Below are 9575 nucleotides of genomic sequence, written 5' to 3'. Positions count from 1 at the left end.
GAATTGAGCACGTGCGCACGGTTTGAAGAAGCAGAGGGATGAATGGAAAGGGGGGTGAATCGAAGGGAAGGAAAAGTCCGCGTGGAAGAGAGAGAAGGGGAGAGAGTATAACGTTTGAGGTGATCGAATAATAGGGAAAAAATAATAAAAAATTATTAAATAATAAAAAATAATAATTAAAAATATATAAAAAATAATTATAAAATAATAAATAGTAACAAGAATATTCTACTATTCAAATGGAGTTTAAGGTCTTGTTTATTTTTATAAAATTTTTTAATTCATTTTATTTTATTTTATTTTATTTAATTATTATAATTTTTTTAAATTTATATATAAAATAAAATAAATAATTTAATTTTTTAAAATTTTAAAATAAAAATAATATTAAAAATATATATTTTATTTAATTTTTAATTTTAATTTCTATTTATACCAAAAAACGAGATGATATTGAATGAACAGGGGGTGATTGGGTTTTCAATTTAGGGATTTATTTATTTATTTTGAGAAAAAATTATAAAATTAGATTATTTTAAAAATATTTTAAGTTTCCTGAGACTGGGGAACAACATGGGAGGATACATATCAGATAGGACTATTTGGTATCTGAATTTACGATATTGCCCATTAACGATCCCACAAATCTACCCATCCACGAAGGACCACGATCCAACTATGTTTTGTTTTTTTTTTTTTTTTTGGGGATAATCAGGATTCACCTATGTTGTTATCCTCTAATCCGGGTTTAATCTTTGGTCGGTACTCTTATAATAATGTTGTTATATTTCCTCTGTTCTGCGAGAATAGTACTATTTCGTCAGTAATACAGTTCATTTTGGAAAATAATTTGCATTTCACATAAAAAAAAAAAAAACATTGTCTCATCTTAATAGTAATTTTTTAGTGTTACACTTGAAGGTTCATTTAATAAGAAAAAATAAAAAATAAAGGGCAAAAAGGTAAGAGAAATAGAGAGAAAACCCATGTTTTCCATGGGGAGACTAGAGAATTAAGAATTTATATCACCAAATATATAATTTGAGAATTACTCCTCCCATGGGCGAAATACTGGCGACAAGGAGGAAGTCGAACTGGCAACGTGCAGCCAGTCAAGAAGTAAGGCAAGTAGCACGTTGTAGAGAGTTTGGTAGATGCGGGATGGCACAATGAAAGATGGTTCGTCCAACACCAAGTAATGATGTGTTGACCGTGCAAGAGCGAGCACCGGGCAAAGACAACCTCGATGTAGATAGGCGAGTTATACGAGATAACGCGGAGGTGCTCAAATGGTGACAAGTGTCATACATAGAGGCTCATACTTCACCAGAGATGTCCTATTTGGAGTAAGCCTGCAAAAGAAAAATTACGAACTTGCAGGTCATATCATCTTATCTCAAACATATGATTTAGTGCCATGTAGAAGACTGAGGAAGGGCTGCAGGATTAAACTTAAGGCAAGCTGCAAGAACATGCACACATTGTCCCGTTAGTCACTCAGTCTCTACCATTGTAAGGGTCTCGCCAAACGCAAAAGGCATGTCCTAAAGCAAGGTGAATACCCATGAATGGAGAAAAGGATGTATGTATTAGTTAAGAATGGGTTATACGACTTAGTTAAAGTTATAAAATGGAAATGAATGTAGAGAGAGAATGATGAAGGTGATAGTGTGACTTAACATTTAAAGTGAAGATTCACTTTAATGGATAAGAACATGATGTTGAATGCTATGTGTTGGGAATGTGACCTCAAGTGGGTCACAAATCACGGTTTCGAGAATTTAGAAAATGGTGATAAAAGAATGTAGGAAGGATGGATTGAATAATTGAATGGACCTAAGTAAAGGAAGTCGGGCTTGTTTGGAAATAGATCTCATCCCAAAATTATCATCTCATCTCATCACATCTTTTTCCTAAAGATAATTCAAATACAAACATTTTCAAATTAATCATTACAACTTTTTCAAACTAATCATTACAATTTTTTTAAACTGTCAAACAAAAAATAGAAAACAATTCAACTTTTTCAAATCTCTAAACAAAAATAATATTATAAAATTATACTCTAACAATATTTTAACTTTATAATATTTTTTATTCAACTTTTTCTCTCTTCTTTCCCAAAATCTAAAAAATACTAAACTCAAACAGTTTCACTACTATTCACAAGCTATCTTACTATTATTTATAAAATTTTCATCTCATCTCACTCCCCAAACGAGGTTTAAGTCAATGATAGTTTTATGCATTTCTAAGTTTAAGTTGCATATGCACTTGCAAAGGAAATTGACATTAAGTTATGTATGCATATAGATTGCAATCTGACATGCACATGAATGAACTACATGAAATGATAATGGCATGGAGTCCAAGCAAGTATTATACTTATACTCTTCTAGAGTTTTCTAAATGAAATAAAATGAACATGAAATGTTTACTTAGAAATGAAATCATATTTTATAAAGGTATACTGAGGTATTAATGTTTTAAAGTATACATATGTAACGACCTTCGTTGGCAATCCCATTTTATGCACCTCAAGAATAGTTGTATGTATGTAAAATATATGTTATATGTAGTATTATTGTTTTTATGTTCCATGAAATGAAAATGATGATGTTTATGATTGAGGTTATAAAATAATGTTTAAATGAGGAAATGAAACAATATTTAAATGATGCCAAGAAACGATATTTAAATGATGCTTCAAAATGATGTTTAAATGATGATCTTTATGCTTATGCTATGAAATGATGTTTTATAAAATGAAATGGACTGATAAATGAAATGAAAAGGAAAGGAAAGGAAATACAAAGAATGTTTTAATGTATGAAACTACATAACAACCATAAAGTAATGAATGATGGTATCAAGAGGAGAATGGCATATTGCAATGTAGAATCGGATCCATTGGTAGTGCACCCAATGGTTCCATCCTAATGGAAATGGATTCCTAACTTGTGGCCACAAGTGAAGTCCAAGTTCAAAAAACTACTAACCCTAACACATAAGGCGTAACTGATATGAACTTCACCAACAATTGTGATGAAACCCGATAACAATGATGGCTTGGAACCCCAAGATCGTATTGACAAGATTTGTTGAGCCTTGACCAGTCACCCAACTAGATGAGAACCAAGACTACGAAGGATTGAAAACGCCACACCCAGAAATCAGAATCAAGGTGATAAGTTTGGAGCTTGAACGCCACAAGATTAACTTGATAAGTTCAAGGAGTTCTTTGAAGAACCAAGAGGAACACAAGACCTCACAAAAACAAATAAGTTTCTGAAATTTCCAATCTGATATTAAAACTCGAAATAACCCCTTTATATACTTGGAACAACCCTCCAAGAATAGGAAAAGTCATAACTACAGCTTTAAAAGCAACACAAATATTAACATAACAAGTCCCACGAAATTTAGGCCTCTTGGACTTCTAGAGGCAGCCAGAAATGACTAAATGACTAAATTCAATGTATTTCACGTACCCAGGCAAGACCAAGTTCATTCACCTATTTAATATTCTTGAAACTTAACAAATTCACGTCCTTTAATGGTCAGACCATTCATCATATTTCTATGTGCTAATTAGCCTCTTCAATTGCCTTGATGACATGGATTAAGTCTTGAATATTGTTTGAGCCCATCTTGGTCTTTTTAGAATCAGCCCAATTCTCTTGGATTAGCCCATTTAGTGCTTCCTTGAAACGTTTGGCTCTAAGTCTTGTAATTGGGCCACTAGGAAATGACAAAGGGTCTTGTACAAATTCAGCTCCATTCCCACTTGTATGATTAGCATGTCCAACTTCTTGGTTTGCATCATTCTCCCCCTCTTGAGAAGGATTTGTCCTCAAATCATCACCTACATCAAAAGGAGACAAATCAGCAACATTAAAGCTTGCACTGACACCATACTCACCTGGTAAGTCAAGCTTGTAGGCATTATCATTGATGCGTTCTACTACTTGAAATGGCCCGTCACCCCGAGGTAGGAGTTTTGAACGCCGCTTCTCTGGAAAACGGTCCTTCCTTAAGTGCAACCAAACCCAATCTCCTGGTTGAAACACTACCTTCTTACGTCCCTTGTTGGCTTGATGGACATATTGTTTAGTCCTCCTTTCAATGTTCAGCCGTGCCTTTTCATGAATCATCTTTACAAATTCTGCCTTCTTTTTGCCATCTAAGTTCACACGTTCACTCAAAGGTAAAGAAGTTAAATCCAAAGGTGACAATGGGTTAAAGCCATAAACAATTTCAAATGGTGAAAACTTAGTTGCAGAATGTATACTTCTATTGTAAGCAAATTCAACATGTGGCAAACAATCTTCCCATGCTTTCAAGTTCTTTTTAATGATAGCACGCAACAAAGACGACAAAGTTCTATTTACTACTTCAGTTTGGCCATCCGTTTGTGGATGACAAGTAGTAGAAAACAACAACTTAGTTCCCAGCTTTCCCCACAAAGTCTTCCAAAAGTAACTCAAAAACTTTGCATCCCTATCAGAAACAATGGTCTTAGGCATACCATGTAACCTAACAATTTCTTTGAAGAACAAATCAGCTATATGTGATGCATCATCAGTTTTATGGCATGCAATGAAGTGTGCCATCTTGGAAAATCTATCTACCACCACAAAAACTGAATCTCTCCCCCTCTTAGTCCTAGGTAAACCTAAAACAAAATCCATAGAAATATCAGTCCAAGGTTCACTAGGTATTGGCAAAGGGGTGTACAAACCATGGGGTTTCAACTTAGACTTAGCCTGTTTACACGTGATACACTTCTCACAAATTCTTTCCACATCACGTTTCATATGAGGCCAAAAAAAATGTTCATGCAAAATTCCTAAAGTCTTAGCTACACCAAAATGACCCATCAAACCACCACCATGAGCTTCTCTCACAAGCAATTCGCGCAAAGAACATATTGGCAAACACAGTTTATTTTCCCGAAACAAAAATCCATCATACCTATAAAACTTACCAAACGCCATTTTTTCACATGCATTGAACACATCACCAAAATCAGAATCTTGAGCATACAATTCCTTAATGTATTCAAAGCCAAGCATTTTTGTATCTAAAATGGAAAGTAAGGCATACCTTCGGGACAATGCATCAGCCACCACATTTTCCTTACCTTGCTTATATCTGATCACATACGGAAATGTTTCAATGAATTCCACCCACTTGGCATGGCGTTTGTTCAACCTTTGCTGTCCTTTCAAATGCTTCAAAGACTCATGATCTGTGTGAATCACAAACTCCTTTGGCCATAGATAGTGTTGCCAATTTTCCAAAGCCCTCACCAAGGCATACATCTCCTTATCATAAGTAGGGTAATTTAGGGCTGCCCCACTCAACTTTTCACTGAAATAAGCAATTGGACGGCCTTCTTGCATCAAAACAGCTCCAATTCCTATGCCTGAAGCATCACACTCAATTTCAAAAGTTTTAGCAAAGTTAGGTAAAACAAGCAAATGTGCATTAGTTAACTTTTCTTTGATCAGACTAAATGCCTTTTCTTGTTCTTTTCCCCACTTAAACGGCACATTTTTCTTGATGACTTCAGTAAGAGGGGCGGCTAAGCTACTAAAATCACGCACAAACCATCTATAGAAGCTAGCTAAGCCGTGGAAACTCCTCACTTGGCTGACTGTTGTAGGCGTTGACCACTCTTGGATTGCCTTCACCTTTTCCTCATCCACCTCAATTCCTCTCTTACTAACAACAAAACCAAGAAACACAAGCTTATCCGTGCAAAAGGTGCACTTTTTGAGGTTAGCAAACAACCTTTCTTTCCTTAGAATTTCCAAAACAGATTTCAAATGCATTACATGTTCTTCTAAATTTTTGCTATAGATCAGGATATCATCAAAATACACAACTACAAATCTGCCAATAAATGCTCGCAAAACATGGTTCATCAAACGCATAAATGTGCTCGGAGCATTAGTTAAACCGAAAGGCATCACTAACCACTCATACAAACCATATTTAGTCTTAAAAGCAGTTTTCCATTCATCACCTTCTTTCATCCTAATCTGATGATATCCACTCTTAAGATCAATTTTTGTAAAGACACAAGAACCATACAATTCATCCAACATATCATCTAGTCTAGGAATGGGATGACGATACTTTACCGTTATGTTGTTGATGGCTCGGCAGTCAACACACATCCTCCATGTTCCATCCTTCTTGGGAACTAACAGCACCGGAACCGCACAAGGACTCATACTTTCACGCACAAACCCCTTCTCCAATAATTCACTTACTTGCCTCTGAAGTTCCTTGGTCTCCTCGGGATTACTCCTATAAGCAGGTCGGTTTGGAATTGATGCACCAGGTATGAAATCAATTTGATGTTCAATCCCTCGGATTGGAGGTAAACCATATGGTACCTCTTCAGGAAGGACATCTTCAAACTCCTGCAAAAGAGAAACAATATTGCTCGGCAAAGCACCGACGAGATCATTAGTACATAAAAGAGCCTCCTTGTACATGAGTACAATAAGGGGCTGGTGTGAAAATAATGCTCTCTTGATCTCACTTTTTTTTGCAATGTAATTGAATTTTTCCTCTCTTGCTCTCACTATAGCCGAAATCCTCTCTCTTTCTTTTTCACTCTGATCAATGTTTTTCTCTCCTTTTTTTTTTAAGTCTTTTTTTTCAGTTTCGGCCTTCCTTTCCTTTTCCTTTTTTTTTTCATTCGAACTTTGTAACTTTAATTGGTCCTCCCTGACCTGTTTTGGAGTTAATGGCACAAGAGTAATAGGTTGCCTATTAAGAGTGAAGGAATACTTATTTGTGAATCCATCATGCGTAACCCTCAGATCATACTGCCATGGTCTTCCCAACAGTAAATGGCATGCGTGCATAGGAACCACATCACAAAGCACCTCATCCTCATATTTGCCAATGGATAATGCCACCAACACTTGTCTTGTCACCTTGATTTCCCCACATTCATTCAACCACTGAAGCCGGTAAGGTTGAGGATGTTTCAAGGTAGTTAAAGCCAATTTCTCCACCAAATAAGTGCTGGCTACATTTGTGCAACTCCCACCATCGATAATGACACTGCAAACTTTGTTATTTACAAAGCACCGAGTATGAAACAAGTTCTCCCTTTGGTTACTTTCTTCCTCCTTAACCTGCACATTGAGAACTCGCCTTGCAACCAATAAATCTCCAACCACAGCATTTTGCTCATCGTCAGCATCCTCCATAGATGGCATATCATCATTATCTACTTCTTCCTCATTTTCTGACTCAAGCTCTCCTTGGGCATTTATCACCATCACCCTCTTGTTTACACACTGGCTGGCTATATGTCCGCGCCCCTGACATTTAAAACATTTAATATCACGTGTCTTAGAACTTGAAGTCTCGATTGTACCTGAAGTAGTGGCGGTCTTTAAGTTGGCATTCTTAGAGGATTCAAATTTTGGCTTATTTTGTTGCTGCTCGTCCCTTTTTGGAGTTGTCTTCCACGAGCTGGTTGTAGCCATAGGCAGTCCCCTCCTAGCCAATCCCTTTCGTTTGAATTGTTCCTCCACCTTTATGGCTTGATGCACCATATCTGTCAACTCAACATAGTGCTGCATCTCGACTATATCCGCAATCTCACGATTTAAACCGTGCAAAAACCTAGCCATGGTGGCTTCCCGGTCCTCTTCTACATTTGCCCGGATCATAGCTACCTCCATCTCCTTGTAATACTCATCCACACTTTTAGATCCTTGAATTAACCTCTGTAATTTTTGATACAATCCCCTATAATAGTGGCTGGGTACAAAACGCTTCCTCATAAGCATTTTCATTTCCTCCCAAGTGTCCACGGGTGGCTCTCTATTCCTCCTCCTATTAATCAGTAATTGATCCCACCACACAATGGCATAATCGGTAAATTCAATTGCAGCCAACTTAACCTTCTTTATCTCTGAGTAGTTGTGACAATCAAAAACCATCTCCATTTTAGTTTCCCACTCCAAATAAACTTCAGGATCATTTTTACCTTGAAAAGATGGGATTTTAATCTTTATATTTCCTAAATCGTTATCCCTCCTAGGCCTACCCATCCTAGCTTCTCTATTTCTATACCCACGCTCAATCCTGCCTCGGTTCAAATATTGCTCATCAAACTCCTCCGACTCCGCCTCTCCATCAACATTCCGCCACGGACCACGCCCACCATGCTGCCTATTGTGGATGTCATGTTGCTGGCCCCTAGGAGTTTCCGCTTCTACCCTGTCCAACCTTTCGTGAATAGGTTCTAATTCAGCCCTCAACATACGCCTCATCTCCCCTAACATCGCTTGCATTTGGAGGTTTGGAACTGGAGGTTGTCGAAATTCTTCGGTTGTGTCTTCTTCTTGATTATTAGACATGTTTTAAAATCTGCAAACAAAGTTAGAATCCTCACAAGCACTCCCTCACGTGTTTCACTCAAGAATTGATACACTTGCACTCGTGTTTTCACTCTAAACGGCTTTTACCCTCATATGGTCTCGCACACTCTTGCCTTTTTCCACTCTTCTGTGTCTTCTTTAGTTCTTAATCGAACTTCAAGAAACTCATTCAAAATAATCCAGCAGCAATTCAGAAAATAAACAACCAAAACTCATCAAAAGTTCAAGTACTTGAATAAGGTGAGATACAAGATTGAAAGGAAGAAGTTTTCTTACTGGAATCGTGTACCCTTTTTTTTTTTTTTTAAACACAGCAGGAACAGGAAATAGAACGAAAATAAAAGATAGACAAACTTATCTTAGAACCTGGCTCTGATACCAAAATGATATGAACTTCACCAACAATTGTGATGAAACCCGATAACAATGATGGCTTGGAACCCCAAGATCGTATTGACAAGATTTGTTGAGCCTTGACCAGTCACCCAACTAGATGAGAACCAAGACTACGAAGGATTGAAAACGCCACACCCAGAAATCAGAATCAAGGTGATAAGTTTGGAGCTTGAACGCCACAAGATTAACTTGATAAGTTCAAGGAGTTCTTTGAAGAACCAAGAGGAACACAAGACCTCACAAAAACAAATAAGTTTCTGAAATTTCCAATCTGATATTAAAACTCGAAATAACCCCTTTATATACTTGGAACAACCCTCCAAGAATAGGAAAAGTCATAACTACAGCTTTAAAAGCAACACAAATATTAACATAACAAGTCCCACGAAATTTAGGCCTCTTGGACTTCTAGAGGCAGCCAGAAATGACTAAATGACTAAATTCAATGTATTTCACGTACCCAGGCAAGACCAAGTTCATTCACCTATTTAATATTCTTGAAACTTAACAAATTCACGTCCTTTAATGGTCAGACCATTCATCATATTTCTATGTGCTAATTAGCCTCTTCAATTGCCTTGATGACATGGATTAAGTCTTGAATATTGTTTGAGCCCATCTTGGTCTTTTTAGAATCAGCCCAATTCTCTTGGATTAGCCCATTTAGTGCTTCCTTGAAACGTTTGGCTCTAAGTCTTGTAATTGGGCTACTAGGAAATGACAAAGGGTCTTGTACAAATTCAGCTCCATTCCCACTTGTAT

At 36.8% G+C, this 9575-nt stretch overlaps 1 pseudogene; it reads right to left on the bottom strand.

Annotated features, from left to right (window-relative positions):
- Positions 1-3683: 3683 nt before the first annotated feature.
- Positions 3684-8396, bottom strand: LOC118344009 (annotated as a pseudogene).
- Between the last annotated feature and the right edge of the window lie 1179 nt (positions 8397-9575).

Source organism: Juglans regia, chromosome 12 (assembly GCF_001411555.2).
Source record: "Juglans regia cultivar Chandler chromosome 12, Walnut 2.0, whole genome shotgun sequence".
NCBI classification, from domain to species: domain Eukaryota; kingdom Viridiplantae; phylum Streptophyta; class Magnoliopsida; order Fagales; family Juglandaceae; genus Juglans; species Juglans regia.
Note: the sequence above shows the minus strand (reverse complement) of the source record. Positions and strands in the feature narration are given on the sequence as shown.